Genomic DNA, 16,261 nt, shown 5'->3' on the forward strand with positions numbered 1-16,261 from the left:
CAGCTCAGGTCGTGGTGCAATTGAGTAGCTATGTTGAACGGACCTAATAATTTCATGATAAATATGACCATAGACATAATAGAATGTAGTACCTCAAGTCTGGGACAGTCTGTGTTTTTTTAAGGAATAATGTATAATTAGCTCTGGCTAATGAAAAGCCGTGCAAATAGACAATGTGCAAAAATAAAATCTGTGCAAGTCACCACGGCTGAGGATGTTGACTAAGCAAATAAATTGGGTTGGAAAAAAAAAAAAAACCGGATGAGCAGCACTGTATATTGGAAAGAATTCAATGGCAAACATAAAGCCGTGTCCCATCTTATGGGATTTCTCCTGTCTCGTGCCCCTCACTAGTCAGAGTGTGTAAGCGTGGCCTACCTTTTTTACGACCGGTTCCCCGCAGCGATGAAGTCACTTGCGGAAACCCCCAAAGTGGGCATTTCTTCACCTGACAGGACAGAGGGACAGGATGTTAACTAACATCCCCTTCTCAACAGCGCCCGGGGGGGACTCCCCAGTGGACCCCCCCCGTGTGGACCCCCCCAAATTTCCGTCCCTGTGGTTCCTGTCCGGCTGACTGTGGGCAGGTGCACTTCCGGTGGAGGACAGGCCGGAGAGTATGAGGGACATGGACAGGCCGGAGAGTCTGAGGGACAGGCTTGAGAGTCTGAGGGACAGGCCATGACGTCCTGCTGTCTAAATGTTTTGGATTTAAATACATTTCTACACTTTAACCGAGCTTGTCTGCGGTATCTGAACCTATGAGATTACATAACATTACGTTACATTAATGGCATTTGGCAGATGCTGTTATCCAGGACAACATACAGTTGATTAGACTGAGCAGGAGACAATCCAACCCCTGGAGCAATGCAGGGTTAAGGGCCTTGCTCAAGGGCCCAGCGGCTGTGCGGATCTTATTGTGGCTACACCGGGGATTGAACCACCAACCTTGTGGGTCGCAGTCATGTACCTTAACCACTACGCTACAGGCCGCCCTGCACAGAGATACTCTCAAAAGGTACAAACCATGCCTTCTGGTCATCTCGGTGGGTACCAGTTGCGTCAGGCAAGATCAATTGAGCACAGAAAAGTATTTGAATTCTAAACGGTTATGTATTGGAATGACAAATTGGCTCAGGGGGTAAGAGCAGTCGTCGGGCAGTCGGAGGATTGCCAGTTTGATCCCGCCCTGGGTGTGTCAAAGTGTCGCTGAGCATGACACCTCATCCCCAATCCCTCCAGACGAGCTGGTCGGCGCCTTGCATGGCAGCCGGTTGCCATTGATGCACGAGTGTGTGTGAATGAGGAATGTTTTCAACTCGATTGCACCTTCAAGCACCTGCAAATTGTAGATAGTTGTAGATTACGGAGTTCAATGGAGGCCCTGGGACAATTACCACCCCCACCCCCCACTACTTAATTTATTGATAAGCAGGCCTCGAGTAAAAGGAGACATTTAGCCACCGTGTGAATACACAAGTGCAGGGCCGAGTGGAGAGACAGAACTATTGCAAAGAAAACGATGAGCGCACTGCATAAAAGCCGGACTCAACAAATGTCCTTTAATGAGGCTTAAAATCTTTTTCTCTCTCTCTCTCAAGGAGAAAATCTTAGCTTGTTTTAAGTGACTGTTTGCTTGAAAAGTGACATTTTCTTACCCAGTTGGCAAATCTTGAATCAAACCGTCTGGCCTCATTGGCAATATTTTTGTCTTATTTAGAAAAAAAATAATAATATAGAAATAAGATCTCTCTCAAAGAAATATAAGAATAAAAATACTTGCGACGGTGGACTTTGCACTGAGCGATCAGAGCAGCCCGCTGCAAGTAACAAAAACATAAGTAACTTTTTTTTTTTTACTTGTTAAGACTGACTTTTTTCTTTTTTGCAGTGCAGTTGTGTGTGCGCTGCAGAAGTGGAGAGAGGGAGGCGTGTTCAGACATGAACGAGCCGGAGGGAAGTCACGGTTCCCGGCACGGGGGCCCAGTGCAAGAGAGACCCGGTGTCGCTGATCTGAGGACGGCCCCGGCCTTGGTCACTGGGATTGTAACTGATGAGTCACTGCGGACGTATCTGCACCAAAAGAAGTCCGTTTTTTGGTCCTGACTTAAAATCGTTTATTTTGGAAAATCTTAGCTTATGTTACGTGACTGTTTGCTTGACAAATGACATTTTCTTAACCCATTGACACATCTTGAAACAAGCATCCTTAAGTATCCTCATTGAATTTTTTTTTTGGTTTTTTTTGTAAAAAGGTAAAAAAGTCAAAATTTAAGGCTAAAATACATTTAGAGACTTCTGAGCTCACACTGTGGAATATGAAACACTGAAAATAATAATAATAATAATAAGTCAGTTGAAACAAGTACTTTAATCTTCTATTTAGGCTTAACGGCTTATTCCTATTACGTCTTGCTAAATAAGACAAAATATTTGCCAATGTGGAAAGACAACTTCACTTGTCACGAAAAAATTAACTTAAAGCAAGCTAATATTTTAGACTTGAGAGAAAAAAAAAGAAAGAAAGATTTTAAGTGTCATTACGAGACTAAAACACTTGTTAAAACAGACATTTTTGCAGTTAAATCAGCAGCTGGATTAGTCATAGTCCAGGAATGCACAGATGATCCTGCCACTCAAAGGAGGCTTTCTGTCAGATGATGATCAAACTGTAAAACTGTAAACTGGTTGGCGGGAGAAAAAAAAAAAATTACACAGAGTGACTGAAAACTATTTATCTATTGTTTAGTATAAAATAAAATAAATAAAGAAATAATAATAATAAAATAATGACGTGGGAATGTCTAAAGAAGGATTAAAGAAGTTCCACCAGTTCTGTGACTAATATCAGGAAGTCTTTGTGGTAGAGGGAGAGACCGGCCCAGGCATTCATGTCTTGGCTTGACACATTCCTAGATACTCTGCACTAGAACCAATCTTTTGCCCTTTTGAAGTTGACCATGGAAATGCAGGTTTTCGTTTCACTTTCACCCGTGCATACAAGCACACGCACACACTTGTGCTCGTAGGGCGGCCTGTAGCGTAGTGGTTAAGGTGCATGACTGGGACCCCAAAGGGCGCTGGTTCGATCCCTGGTGTAGCCGCAATAAGATCCGCAAGGCCCTTAACGCTGCCTTGCTCCAGGGGAGGATTGTCTCCTGCTTAGTGTAATCAACTGTACGTCACTCTGGATAAGAGCGTCTGCCAAATGCCAATAATGTAATGTAATGTAATGTAATGCACACAACCACTTGAGCTGACGCAGACAAGAAGGGCTACACGCAGGCTGTGTGCGTGTGTGTGTGTGCGTGTGCGTGTCTTTGCTCTTGACATCCAGAAGTCATCTGCCACTGCCACAATTTCACAAATTAGTCCCCTCCTCTCTCGCTGAAGGTGTGCTAATTGCTAAGTGAAATCAGCTGGTGTAGTATGTAGAGGGTGGAATAGAATGCATACTGCATACTGCATACTCTCACCCCGCCATGGCACATGGACTGGGCACCACTGCTCTATACTGTACATAAACAAACACAAAGGCATGGGACCTGAATGGCCCCGTTCCCACCATCATGCATTCACACGCAGTTGTGACGTGGCGTTGTGACGGGTGGTGTAAAATGGCCCCCGCGGAGAACATAGCATTCCTCCCCACATGGCGCCGTGGACACATGTACACGTGCATACGAGCACACGCACTCACTTGTGCACGCAACCCCTTGAGCTGACCCAGACAGGACAAGGGCTACGTGCAGGCTGTGTGTGTGTGTGTGTGTGTGTGTGTGTGTGTCTTAGCGCTTGACATCCGGAAGTCATCTGCCACCAGGACGTAATCCTGGTGTGTGACAGCAGGGGCTTAGGGAAAGCAGCTGATGATGGTGCCTGGAGATTAGGCATGGGGACACTTCTGCGCCCTCACCTGCTCGTGCTCCTGCACACCCGCCCCCGCAGACACACACACACACACACAGAGAGAGAGATGGGGCAGTCCCGGGGAAGCATTTTAGGCTTTTACAAGCGTTTTAGTCTATGAGACTTACGATTGTATTTCTTTCACCCAAGTAGAAAATATTGGCTTGCTTTAAGTACCTAATGTGAAATTCTCTCATAATGCATCGGCAAAATTTGTGTGAAATTCTTCTAATCTTATTTAGCAAATAAATAATACGAATAAAATTTTCATTTCAAATATAAAACTGTAATGCTGTAATGTTATTACAGAGATACTGCCAATGAGGTGAGACCATTTGACTTAATTTGCCAATGGGGCACAAAAATTTCACTCATCAAGCAAACAGTAACTTAGAACAAGCTCGTATGTTCTACTTTACATTAATGGCATTTGGCAGACGCTCTTATCCAGAGTGACTTACAGTTGATTAGACAAAACAAGAGACAATCCTCCCCAGGAGCAATCCGGGGTTAAGGGCCCAACAGCTGTGCGGATCTTATTGTGGCTACACCGGGGATCAAACCACCGTCCTTGCGGGTCCCAGTCATGTACCTTAACCACTACGCTATAGGCCGCCCTATTTGCGGGAAGAAAAAGATTTCAGAAATCACTATAAGACTAAAACTATAACACAAAGACTATAGCACTTGTGAAGATAGACTTTATCTTGCAGTACAGGAAAAGTATGCTGCTGCATCTCCTAACAGTGGCGAAGTTCACTCACTCAGGAGGACACTGAGTCTGAGGAGGACCCCAGGAGGGAGGAGGACACTGAGCCTGAGGAGGACCCCAGGAGGGAGGAGGACACTGAGTCTGAGGGGGACACGTCATATGCAGCTCTTACCCGGCTGACACAGCACCAAAAACTACAGTTCAGGGGAAAAAGTCACGCTTGGCACAGTTTTGCCTCGTAAAGCAAACTGACATCAGTGATCGAATACGCATATGCCATTCTGGCTCGGGGCGTTCCAGTTTCCACAAAAACCAAGTTCACATGGGAAATGTCACGGTTCTGACTTCACTGCCTCTGTAATGATTTGCCCACACCAGATCATACAAGCTTTATTTTTATTTATTTTTTTTCACACAATTTTTTTTCTCCATTTAATTAATGCCCTGCACATAAGGACCATGAGGTAATCTTAAAACTAAAATGAAAGAGAAATTAAAATACACTTCAAAAGCGAGAAGCCTCATCACTACTTTAAATAGCAAGTAGTGACTCTTGGGGGAGTTTTGGACTCACAGATGGACGTTTCTGGAGCACCTTTCAAATGAAAAAAGTATTTCTCCTTTATGTAACCACATGAGTCCCATTGTGACGGTTATCTCTTTTGCAAGGGAGGAGCAAGCAGAGACAACAACATAAAATTCAAAGCAATACAAAAGCACAACACAATTTACACATTCATTTCAAGCAAAACAGTCTGAAGTAAAACTGTTGCAGACCTCAGTTTTTTCACGTCTGAAGTAAAACATTTAAAATCACCCACAGGGATGAACCGATCCAGTTTAATATCTTTCTGAGCCGATTCCAGAACCACGGAGCGTCAAGAGAGGCCCGGGTGTTGGGTTTTGTACTGTTCGGTACACCCCTGGAACGGTGCTGGTGGTGGTGGGAGAGGGTGGGTGTTAGGTAGGTTGGCCCCGTGAATTCATCCCTCACAGAAAAGGGAGTTTGCTGCTCGGGGAGTCTGCGTTGGCCCTGAGTCTCCCCCTCTGCGAGGTGAGAGGAGGCTGTGTTATTGCTCTCGTGCTGGCCTGACCCCTTATCGAGACCTTGTACTGAGGTGATTGTTGTATGGGGCACTGTGTGGAACGCATTGCAAGGGCACCACCAGGCCCAGTGCCATTTAAGCCACACTTTGTATGTGTGTGTTTGTATGTGAAACAATCTGTCAGGATACAATTAAGAGCACGCTCTGTTCTAAACCCCCCGCAAGTAAGTCAAAGGTGACAGTGGCAAGAACAAACTAAAAAATAAGTCTACTTTTTTTACCAGCGAGTGCACTGCAAAAAAATTTGGTCTTAACAAGTCTTACTAGTCTTATAGGTAACTTTTTTTATTTGCCTTAAAATTAAGGCACCGTTTGCTTGACAAGTCAAATGTTCTTACCCCAGTGGCGAGTCTTGAAGTGCGTGAAAACTCATCAAGTTGGCAATATTGTCTTTTGGCAAACCGAGCGGAGGAAATTGGGGAGCAGATATGGGTCGGGGGGACAAGGACGCAGTGGAGATGCGGCGGGAGGTTTCCATGGAAACCACAACGGCCGCGACAGGGACAGTGAATTCACACAGGCGTGAGAGAGACAGGAAGCCCGCCTGGCCCTCTGAGCCGACCTATGAAAACGAGGTCACAGCTGTTGACGGATGACAGCAAGGAAAGATTATCGCCCCGCAACACACTACAGTATGCCTGCATGCATTTTCCAGCTTTCCGTCTAGACTTACAGTATACTGATTATCACTGGCTTCTCTCTCTCTGTCTGTGTGTCTCTCTCTCTGCCTCTCTCCATCTCTCTCTCTCTATCTGTCTCTGTTCTGTTCTGTAAAGAACTTTGTCCTGTCTTACTATATGAGTCGATTAGACTAAGCAGGAGACAATCCTCCCCTGGAGCAATGCAGGGTTAAGGGCCTTACTCAAGGGCCCAAAGGCTGTGCGGATCTTATTGTGGCTACACTGGGGTTTGAACCACCTACCTTGTGGGTCCCAGTCATGTACCTTAACCACTACGCTACAGGCCACCCACACATAAGATATATAATTAATACAGTGGAAAACAACTGCAGTTTTTAGAAACAGTGCTGTTGTTTCTGAGGTACAATGGTGCATGCGTGCTGCTTATCTTCCAGGTAGAATGCAAACCCCGCTTATTTTGCAAAGCGCTTAAATCGCTTTGCACAGTGTATTCAAATTCACATTCAAAGTGCTTTACTGGCATATCAAATACAGACACTTGTATTGCCAAAGCAGAGGTGATGAAAGTTTTGCTGTGTATAAAAAAAGTCAAAACAATATGGCTTATGAACCCAAAAGAAGAACATTGCCTACTTCTGCTGCAATAGTAGATAGTAATGGACAAAAACAAACTATAACAATGATGTTAGGTTTGTGGGTGCAGGAATGTGTACAGTTGTATGTGTGTATGCTGTGCGCTTGTGTGTGTGTGTGTGTGTGTGTATTTGTATGCATGTATTCAGCCTGCTCATATGTGTGTGTGCATTTGTGCAGAACAGGGTCACTCAATGTCCCTCACAGAGTATGGTAAGAACACAAATTGTGCTGCTAGTATCTTTGTTTTCCCCAAACCAGGGTAGCTTATCCATGTCAGGTTGTGTGACTGTGAGAATGTGTGACATTGCAATATAATCTTTTGCAAATTTAGTTGAATTTCTAATCAGGACGTGTTTCTGTGTTTCAATTTTGTCTTTAGTGTTGCCAAAATCTTTTTTCCGGCAGCCATGGTTTTTCTGTGCCTGCCGGCTAGGCAGTGCTCCAAAATTCAGTCGAATTCTGTACATGGTTTCTGAGATTCCCAACACGTTGTGTTCTGCTCCTGGGCCAGTGAGGTGATAGTGCGTGTTTTTGTGCAAGGAGCTATGGCTCATTACCAGCTAAGTATTTGGAAGTGAGGGAAACTTATGGAAATGTAGAGTGGACTGGGGTTGATCGCGATATGTCAAATCTCTCTCGCTCTCATTCCTGCTTTACTTCCTGTTCCTGTTCCTGCTTCACACAGGGAGTGTGTTAATTCACAGAATTAAAATGTTTTTCCCCCCCCCAACCCATATTTCATTATATATGTAGATACATATATAGAATCTGTCTCTCTCCATCTCCTATCTCTATCACTCTCTCTCTTGCACTCTCTCTCTCTCTCTTTCTCTCTCCCTCCCTCTCTTTCTCCCTCTTTCTCTCTCTCCCCCTCCATATCTCTCTCTCTCTCTCTCTCTCTCTCTCTCTCTCCCTCTCTCTCTCTCTCAGTGTCTCCAAGTTTCTGGTAAAAGGGATCAGGTCGTTGCACACAGAGGGTGAGCTCTAAATCGGCCGTCTGTGGCAGCGTTCTGGCCGCTGCCGTGGAGTCACCCAATACAGCCTCTCTCTTTCTCCACCTGGCTGCTGACCTCTTTCTTCTGAGGCGTCTAAGGCAACCTAAGCCCCCCCCCCCTGATCTTCTCTGTCTGCCTCTCGACTATGACATGCCAGGGTAAGGTGGGGGGGACAGGGGGGCAGGGCAAGGTCGGGAGGGCAGTTTGCTGTCTAATGACTTAACAGACTTATTGCCAATATTCCCCCGCCCCCCGTGGTGACCTCATCACTGTAGACATGACAGCGGGATTTCTTTAAGTACCCAAAGGTTGTTTTTTTTTTGTACCTCATGTGCTATCTGGGGCAGGTATTTGCCTTTCTGTTCGATATTTGCCTTTCTGTTTCTTTTTAATTGCATTGAATAAAAACAATTATAATAATCTAATAATAGGAGAATAATTCAAAGTCATTCCTTCATCCTCAATAGCGTTAGTCCATGCTGTTGTGATTACAGAAGCTGTAGTGATGTTTTGATGTGCGGTAGCGAACATATTCCTGCCTTTCGCCCAATGTATGCTGGTATAGGCTCCAGCCCCCTTGCGACCCTGTTCAGGATAAGTGGGTTCAGATAATGGATGGAAGGATGGGTGGATGGAGGGATGGATGGATGGAGGTGTGCCACACATTTGATGAAATTGAAGCATTTTGGAAGGGGATGCACCTGGCTGTCAGGACAAGGTTGTTGACCCCCCCCCATTCCCCTCCCACCTCACCTCCCTCCAGGAAGTCAGTGACAGGGGGAGAGGAGATATATTTCATATAACATAAAACATGGAAGTGTAGCTCTCTCTCAACTGTACACACACACACACACACCTGCATGCACACACACACACACACACACACGCCTGCAAAGACAGGCACCTGCATACATACACACAGACACACAAATAGACATCACACACACACCTGCATGCACACACGCGCACACACACACACGCACACGCCTGCAAAGACACACACCCGCATACATACACACAGACACACGAATAGACACCACAGACACACACACACCTGCATACACACACACAGACACACAAATAGACATCACACACACTCCCGCATGCGCACGCACACACACATACATGCCTGCACAGACACACTCCTGCATACACACACACAGACACACAAATGGACACCACACACACACCTGCATTCACACACACTCACGCACACACACACACAGACACACACACACACACACACACACACACACACACACACAGAGTATGCTGAAAGTTAGGTAGATAATAACTGTTGAGCAGCACCCCCCCCCTCCCTCCCCCACTCTCGCACACAGGCCTGCTGAGGGAGGCCTGCAGGGGTAGCATCCAGCGGAAAGAGAGTTTGGGAGAGACAGTCTCCTCCCCGGCGGGTTCCTGGCTGCCATCCCGGCCCGGAACGCGGAACCTGAAACGGGTCAGGGAGTTCTGCTCCCCGCATTATCAGCAATACGGACACAAAGCTCTCCTGCGCTAAGCCCCCCTCCCCCGCCCCCACGCCGGGCTGCGTTATGCAACAGTGACGCGGGCGCAGCGTCCTTTGGTGTGCAAACGGTATGACTCAGCGCTTCCCGGGTCAGTGGAGCAGGTCGGCACGGGACGGGGTTTCGGGCGCACGGCGGTCCCACTGCGACTCACGCATGGGACTCGCTCTGTCCCAGCACGCTGCAGGACGGCCCCAGAGGGGTAAAGGAACCCCCCCCCCCCCCCCCAAAACACCGAACTCTGTGCTTACAGCTGCCGCTTTCCTCTTCGTTTCCTCAATGTGTGTGTGTGTTTATGTGTGTGTGTGTGTGTGTGTGTGAGAGTGTGTGTGTATGTATGTGTGTGTGTGTGTGTGTGTGTGTGTGTGAGTGTGTGTGTGTATGTATGTGTGCGTGTGTGTGTGTGTGTGAGTGTGTGTGTGTGTGTATGTATGTGTGTATGTGTGCGTGTGTGTGTATGTATGTGTGTGTGTGTGTGTGTATGTATGTGTGCGTGTGTGAGTGTGTGTGTGTGAATGCATGTATGTATGTGTGCCTGTGTGTGTGTATGTGTGTGTGTATGTGTATGTGTGAGTGTGTGTGTATGTATGTGTGTGTGTGTGTGTGTGTGTATGTATGTATGTATGTATGTGTGCATGTGTGTGTGTATGTGTGTGTGAGTGTGTGTGTGTGCACCTGTGTATGCACATGCTTGAGTGTGTGTTTCTATGTGAGTGTGTACACCTCTGTATGCACATTTATGTGTGTGTGTGTGTGTGTGTGTGTGTCTATGATGAGGGCACAGTAAAGGCTCTTGCACACACAACTGCTCAGCACAGACACAAATGAAACACACAGCAGCACACCTGTACACTACTGTACACCTCCGCAACTCTAGTTCCAGCACGTTTTACACATACACACTTCATACACACCCACAGCAAACCTGTACACAAACCACTCATTAGGGCCAGGGCAGGAACACACACAGGACTGCACAAAGGAGCTTTACCATACACCTCACACACAGCACACCTACACTGGCCATTCAGCCCATCAGAGTGACCTCACCGCTGAAATCAGGCCCCAAACTATCTACGAGAGTCATTCTGCACCACTGCAAAACTAGATTCTGTGATTCAACAGGAATGCACCAACCCTGGCCCTTTAACCGTGCGGAATGCAGGGCAAAAAAAACGAACTAATGTTAGCTAGCTGGTTAAGGTACATGACTGGGACGGGCAAGGCCAGTGGTTCGATCCCCGGTGTAGCCACAATAAGATCCACACAGACGTTGGGCCCTTGAGCAAGGCCCTTAACCCCGCATTGCTCCAGGGGAGGATTGTCTCCTGCTTCGTCTAATCAACTGTACGCCGCTCTGGATAAGAGTGTCTGCCAAATGCCAACAATGTAATGTAAGGTACACACAGAGTGCAGGAAACAAAATGTCTACAGAAGGGGAAGGCCCAAAGAGAACAAGGAAGCCCAAAATAATTTGGGTAAGTAAGTCTGACTCATCGTCACGCATACCTCACTTAGATCAGTCAACAGAATAAATCCCTCAGTTTGAACTTAGTCATCAGTTACCATTACAGGAGAACAGCTGATTGTACGCCTGGTTTCTGTGTATGGCTTTGTGTGTCAGGTTCACCCCACCCACCCCCTGCGTGATCTCCTCTCCCTGTCATGGCAGAACGGCAGATACCTGGGGGGTGTTTCACGAAGCAGGATTACTGAGTTAGCTGGATAACTGCGCTGAGTAAAACCCACAGAGCAGGATTACTGAGTTAGCTGGATAACTGCGCTGAGTAAAACCCACAAAGCAGCATTACTGAGTTAGCTGGATAACTGCACTGAGTAAAACCCACAAAGCAGGATTATTAAGTTAGCTGGATAACTGCACTGAGTAAAACCCACAAAGCAGGATTACTAAGTTAGCTGGATAACTGCACTGAGTAAAACCCACAAAGAAGGATTGCTGAGCTGGCTGGATAACTGTGCTGAATAAAACCCAGAACAGCTCTTTTTACTTCAGTCCATGTTCCAGATTTGCGATGGTTCCGGGTTTTACTCAGCACAGTTATCCAGCTAACTCAGTAATCCTGCTTGGTGAAGTTCTGCTGCCTTAAGGACTCATCAAAGAGAACAGCTTTGGACTTTTTCACTTTCGCTTCACCTCACTGAAAATGACTGCAGTAGAGAGAGAAAGAGAGAGAGAGAGAGAAAGTCAGAGAGACAGAGAGAGGGAAAGAGAGAGGGAGAGAGACAGAGTAAGTACATAAACACACTACTTTATTCCGCACGTGTGGTTTTTTTTATTTTTCGTTTTTTATGACCTGTTAACGTTTGTGGCGGGTTGAACTGTCTGCGCTCCCCCGGTCGAGCTCTCCACCGCAGTGAGATCACTCTCCGCAGACTGGCAGAATCGGAGGGAAACATTCCCTGCTTCAGCACATTTCTCTTTTCATCCGTCTGGAAGATGATGATGAACCAAGACAAAGAAAGAGGGCAGAAGGGGGGAGGGGTGGTGGGGGGGGATTTGGGTTGGTTGGGAGCCACAAAAGCAGGGGTGTCCGGTCTCATTGGGAAAGGGCCGGTGTGGGTGCAGGATTTCGCTCTAGGCCAGCACAAACACACCTGATTCTGACCATGACCTCGGAATTAAGTACGGTTCTGTCTGCATTCCCAGTTGCTTTGAGATATTGAGCTTCAAAGACACCAAACTGGATGGGCTGCAAGCAGATACAGCCTTTTAAATGTGAAATCTTTTACTGTTCTTAAACAGTATTCTTGTCTTGTGTAACTTCACACATATATTCAATGCCATATCTATTTATGACCCTAACTCAGTTTTTGTCAGTTTTAACTTTATAATTCGAAGGTCTCACATTGTGGTCTTGGTTGAAGACCACGATAAGAGGTTGAGTCAGGTGTCGAAGCGCTGGGATAAAACAAAAACCTGCACCCACTAGCGAACATGGAACATGGGAGTCATGGACATAGCAGTGGAACACATCCAGGGCTGGAAAAGGCACGCAAAAAGATGTTTTCCTTGGTTGGCAGGCAAGAGATAACATTCGGAGTGATGTTGATGAAAATCTATGGCCACATGCAGAGGACAGGATGGAAAAGGCACGAGAACATGGGAGTCAAGTCCAGTGCAGTCGACGCGCCCTGAAGTATCTCACCTTATAGTGGGCCAATCTACCGCCCTGTCTAGCCCCTAATCTAGTCCATCTGTGCTGCTTTGATCAGTTCCTCTTCGTTATATCCTCTACCTCTATATGTCTCCCCCCACCAGATATAATCACCCCCCTCCCCACTTCCCATGAAGTGTTTTCAGTCTTTTTCATTGTGATTCATTGTGATTCTCCCTCAGTTGTTGGCTCTTGTTGATCTGTACTTGGGGAACAGATCCACTAGTTCCACTAGTATATTAAACTTCCTTTTTGAAACAAAGATGTACCGGCATGTATTTCTCTACCGACAATCGTGCGGAGGAATACCCTTTAAAAATACTTTCACGTATGCCAAATTTAAACAAGCTGGTGTACAGGTCTACCTAATAAAGTGCTCAGTGAGTGTATGTGGTTCTTGAAGTTGAGACCTGAGAGTTATATCCCCTAAAGTGGACAGAAATCAACATGAAAAATATTTGCAGGGTATATTTTTTGTCATATATTTCATTTTTTGTCATATATTTTTACAGTAATTAAAGTGCCAGTTCATCTATGTTGAAAAAGCATGTACTTGTTCATGGTAAACTAATTATAAGTTGTGATGTGAAATATGCATGTAACCAATACATTAGCTCATAGTTAACAAATATATTAATAAATGAAAAGTGAAAATTTTATGCTTCATTAATGTCCATCCATCCATCCATTATCTGAACCCGCTTATCCTGATCAGGGTCGCAGGGGGGCTGGAGCCTATCCCAGCATACATTGGGCGAAAGGCAGGAATACACCCTGGACAGGTCGCCAGTCCATCGCAGGGCACACGCACCATTCACTCACACACTCACACCTATGGGCAATTTAGACTCTCCAATCAGCCTAATCTGCATGTCTTTGGACTGTGGGAGGAAACCGGAGTACCCAGAGGAAACCCACGCAGACACGGGGAGAACATGCAAACTCCGCACAGAGAGGCCCCGGCCGACGGGGATTCGAACCCAGGACCTCCTTGCTGTGAGGCGGCAGTGCTACCCACTGCACCATCCGTGCCGCCGCTTCATTAATGTATTAACGCTAAATAGATTTTTTATTGAGTGATTTTTTTAACAGATGCAAAGAGTATTTTTCTGTGGGGCAAATCTTGGCTTCTACTCTCAAATTACTCCATTAATAAACCCACAGAGAAGACAACAGACATTTTTCTTCTGGGTCTTTGATGCCTCTGCATGTGGGTGGCTTGGCCATTGATGTGGAAAGATCTTCTGTTCCCAGATGCTCTGTGATTTTGTGATTTTCTTGGTATTTTTATGACATTGTCTGCAGATGTTAAAAGGCTTTAATTCCTGTTTAATTCGTGTCTGTGCGTGTGAAGTAGCGATACGACCAACCCTGCATGCGCAGGCATATCTAATGATAGGGAAGTGTGGGATCTAGACCGAGAATGTATCGTAAAAAGAGGATGTACAATGCAAAGGTATGGCATACATTTCTGCCTTTCTTTCTTGCACTTGATTGGCTGATGCTAGATGCCTGATGCTTACTGTCCAATCACCGTGGGCCTGGAAGCATGTGTCATGAAGCTGGGGTTCAAGGGACTCCCCACCTCCCACACACCCACACACACACCCACACACACACACATACCCACACACACACACCCACACACATACACCCTAGATGCTATTGTATTACATGCGTTTGTTCTTCAGCTCAGGCTCCTTACTCACCTGTCACTTCCACCAGCCCCCCCCCCCCCCTTCATATGAATTTAAAATGTAAAAATTTTAAAGTTCTTTCTCTCTCTCTTTCAACTCTTTCCAGCAATGATGAAAGGCACATGGCACACACACTGACAGAGTAGAGTGAGACACATTATCCTTTTCCTAGAAACCAAACCACCCAGAACACCCCCTCTCTCTCCCCCCCCCCCCCCCACAAATCCACACTCCTCCAAAAAGCCCCCCCCCCCCCCAACCCCACCCTGGGGTGCGCCCAAGCCCCTGGTCCTCAGCCCATTGAACTCTGCAGTGGGAAAGGATTACCCTGTCAAAGCAACTCCCTTTTGTCTGCTCGCCCCACAGTGGTCTGCAGTAGTGGAGCATGCTGGTTAAACCCACTGACCTTACCCTGGGGGTGACGCAGAGAGCCCCCCCCCCCCAAAAAAAGAGAGAAAATAAAAAATTGCCAATGCAAAATCGGCTTTTTCCAAGGGAGTTTGAAGCGCCACTGGAACGTATCCCTCCTTTTCGTGACTGAAACTGGTCTCCGTGCCAACTTCAAGCCAAGCAGCTAAAGAAACTATTGATCTGTTGGTTTGCCTCTCACAATAGATGTCATGACTGAGTGTGGTAAATTTACAGTAAACTGTAAATGAATGAATGTTTTACTATATTGGAAACCCAGAATAACTATTTTTACTGTGTAATGTAAAACAATATATGATAAAGAAACAAATCACAAAAGCAACAGTATTCTTCAGAGGGTTTACAGTATTTTGACATTTGTTCTCACAGTGCAATATACTGTCAATCAGAAAAGAAAAATACAATACAATCAATTACTCAAAATACATTACAATCAATAACAAATACATACCAAAAAGCAATATTTTCACTATATACAGTAATTTGCACATATATTGTCTGCCTGTCAGTATCAGAAGTCTACTGTTGGCCTGGCCCATCCATCCTGTCCTCTGCATTTGGCCATAGATTTTCATCAACATCACTCCAAATATTATCTCTTGCTATACACCGAGCATTCTTTGCGTGCCTTTTCCAGCCCTGGATGTGCTCCACTGTTATGTCCATACACCCAGCAGCCATTGCATCTAGAAGTGACATCTGTTCATGTGGGTGGTGATCCTAAACCTTCACATATACCTTCATAAACTTCATATTGGTATCTGAGTTCCTTGACACCCTCAGAGTTCCTGTCAAAGGGGACAGTGTACAACTGTTTCATCCTGATCTGATGTTTCTGTAGCACTTTTGAAATGGTTGTAGTGCTTACACTGTCAGTGTTTGGAAATATGTTGTTGTCTGCGATTATGTTGTTGCATATTTCTCTTAGCCTGATGCTGTTGTTGACAATGACCATCCCAACTATTGTATCCTCCTGTTGAGGCGTAAACATTCTTCCCCTTCCCCCTGTGTGACTGTGTGAGGTAACCGCTGGGTCCTGTAGTGAGTCAAAGACAAATGTGCACTGATACATCTGGAGACTTCTCAAATCACAGTACTGCTGTAATATACACATCAATTGAATGCCTTCAGTCAGAATGCTGCAAATACTGTATAGTACCTGTTGGTTTGCCTGAAAATCCTCACTATTGAAGCGACTGTGGATCTAGGCAAGTTTGGTTGAACCCTCAACCTGCTTCCCTCAGGGACAGACCATGATTTACCAATGACTGTGGCTCTGATTTCATCAGACACAACTGTTCTTGCTCTTCCGCAACGTCTTCTTCCTCTGGTGTGCATCCATTTTCCCCACCAAGGCTAAAGAATTCAAATGCCAATCCAAAGATGGCCCCTTTTGTATATGTTGTAACGGGGCACAAACAACAAACACCT

This window comes from Conger conger, chromosome 1, assembly GCF_963514075.1.
Source record: "Conger conger chromosome 1, fConCon1.1, whole genome shotgun sequence".
Taxonomy (NCBI): domain Eukaryota; kingdom Metazoa; phylum Chordata; class Actinopteri; order Anguilliformes; family Congridae; genus Conger; species Conger conger.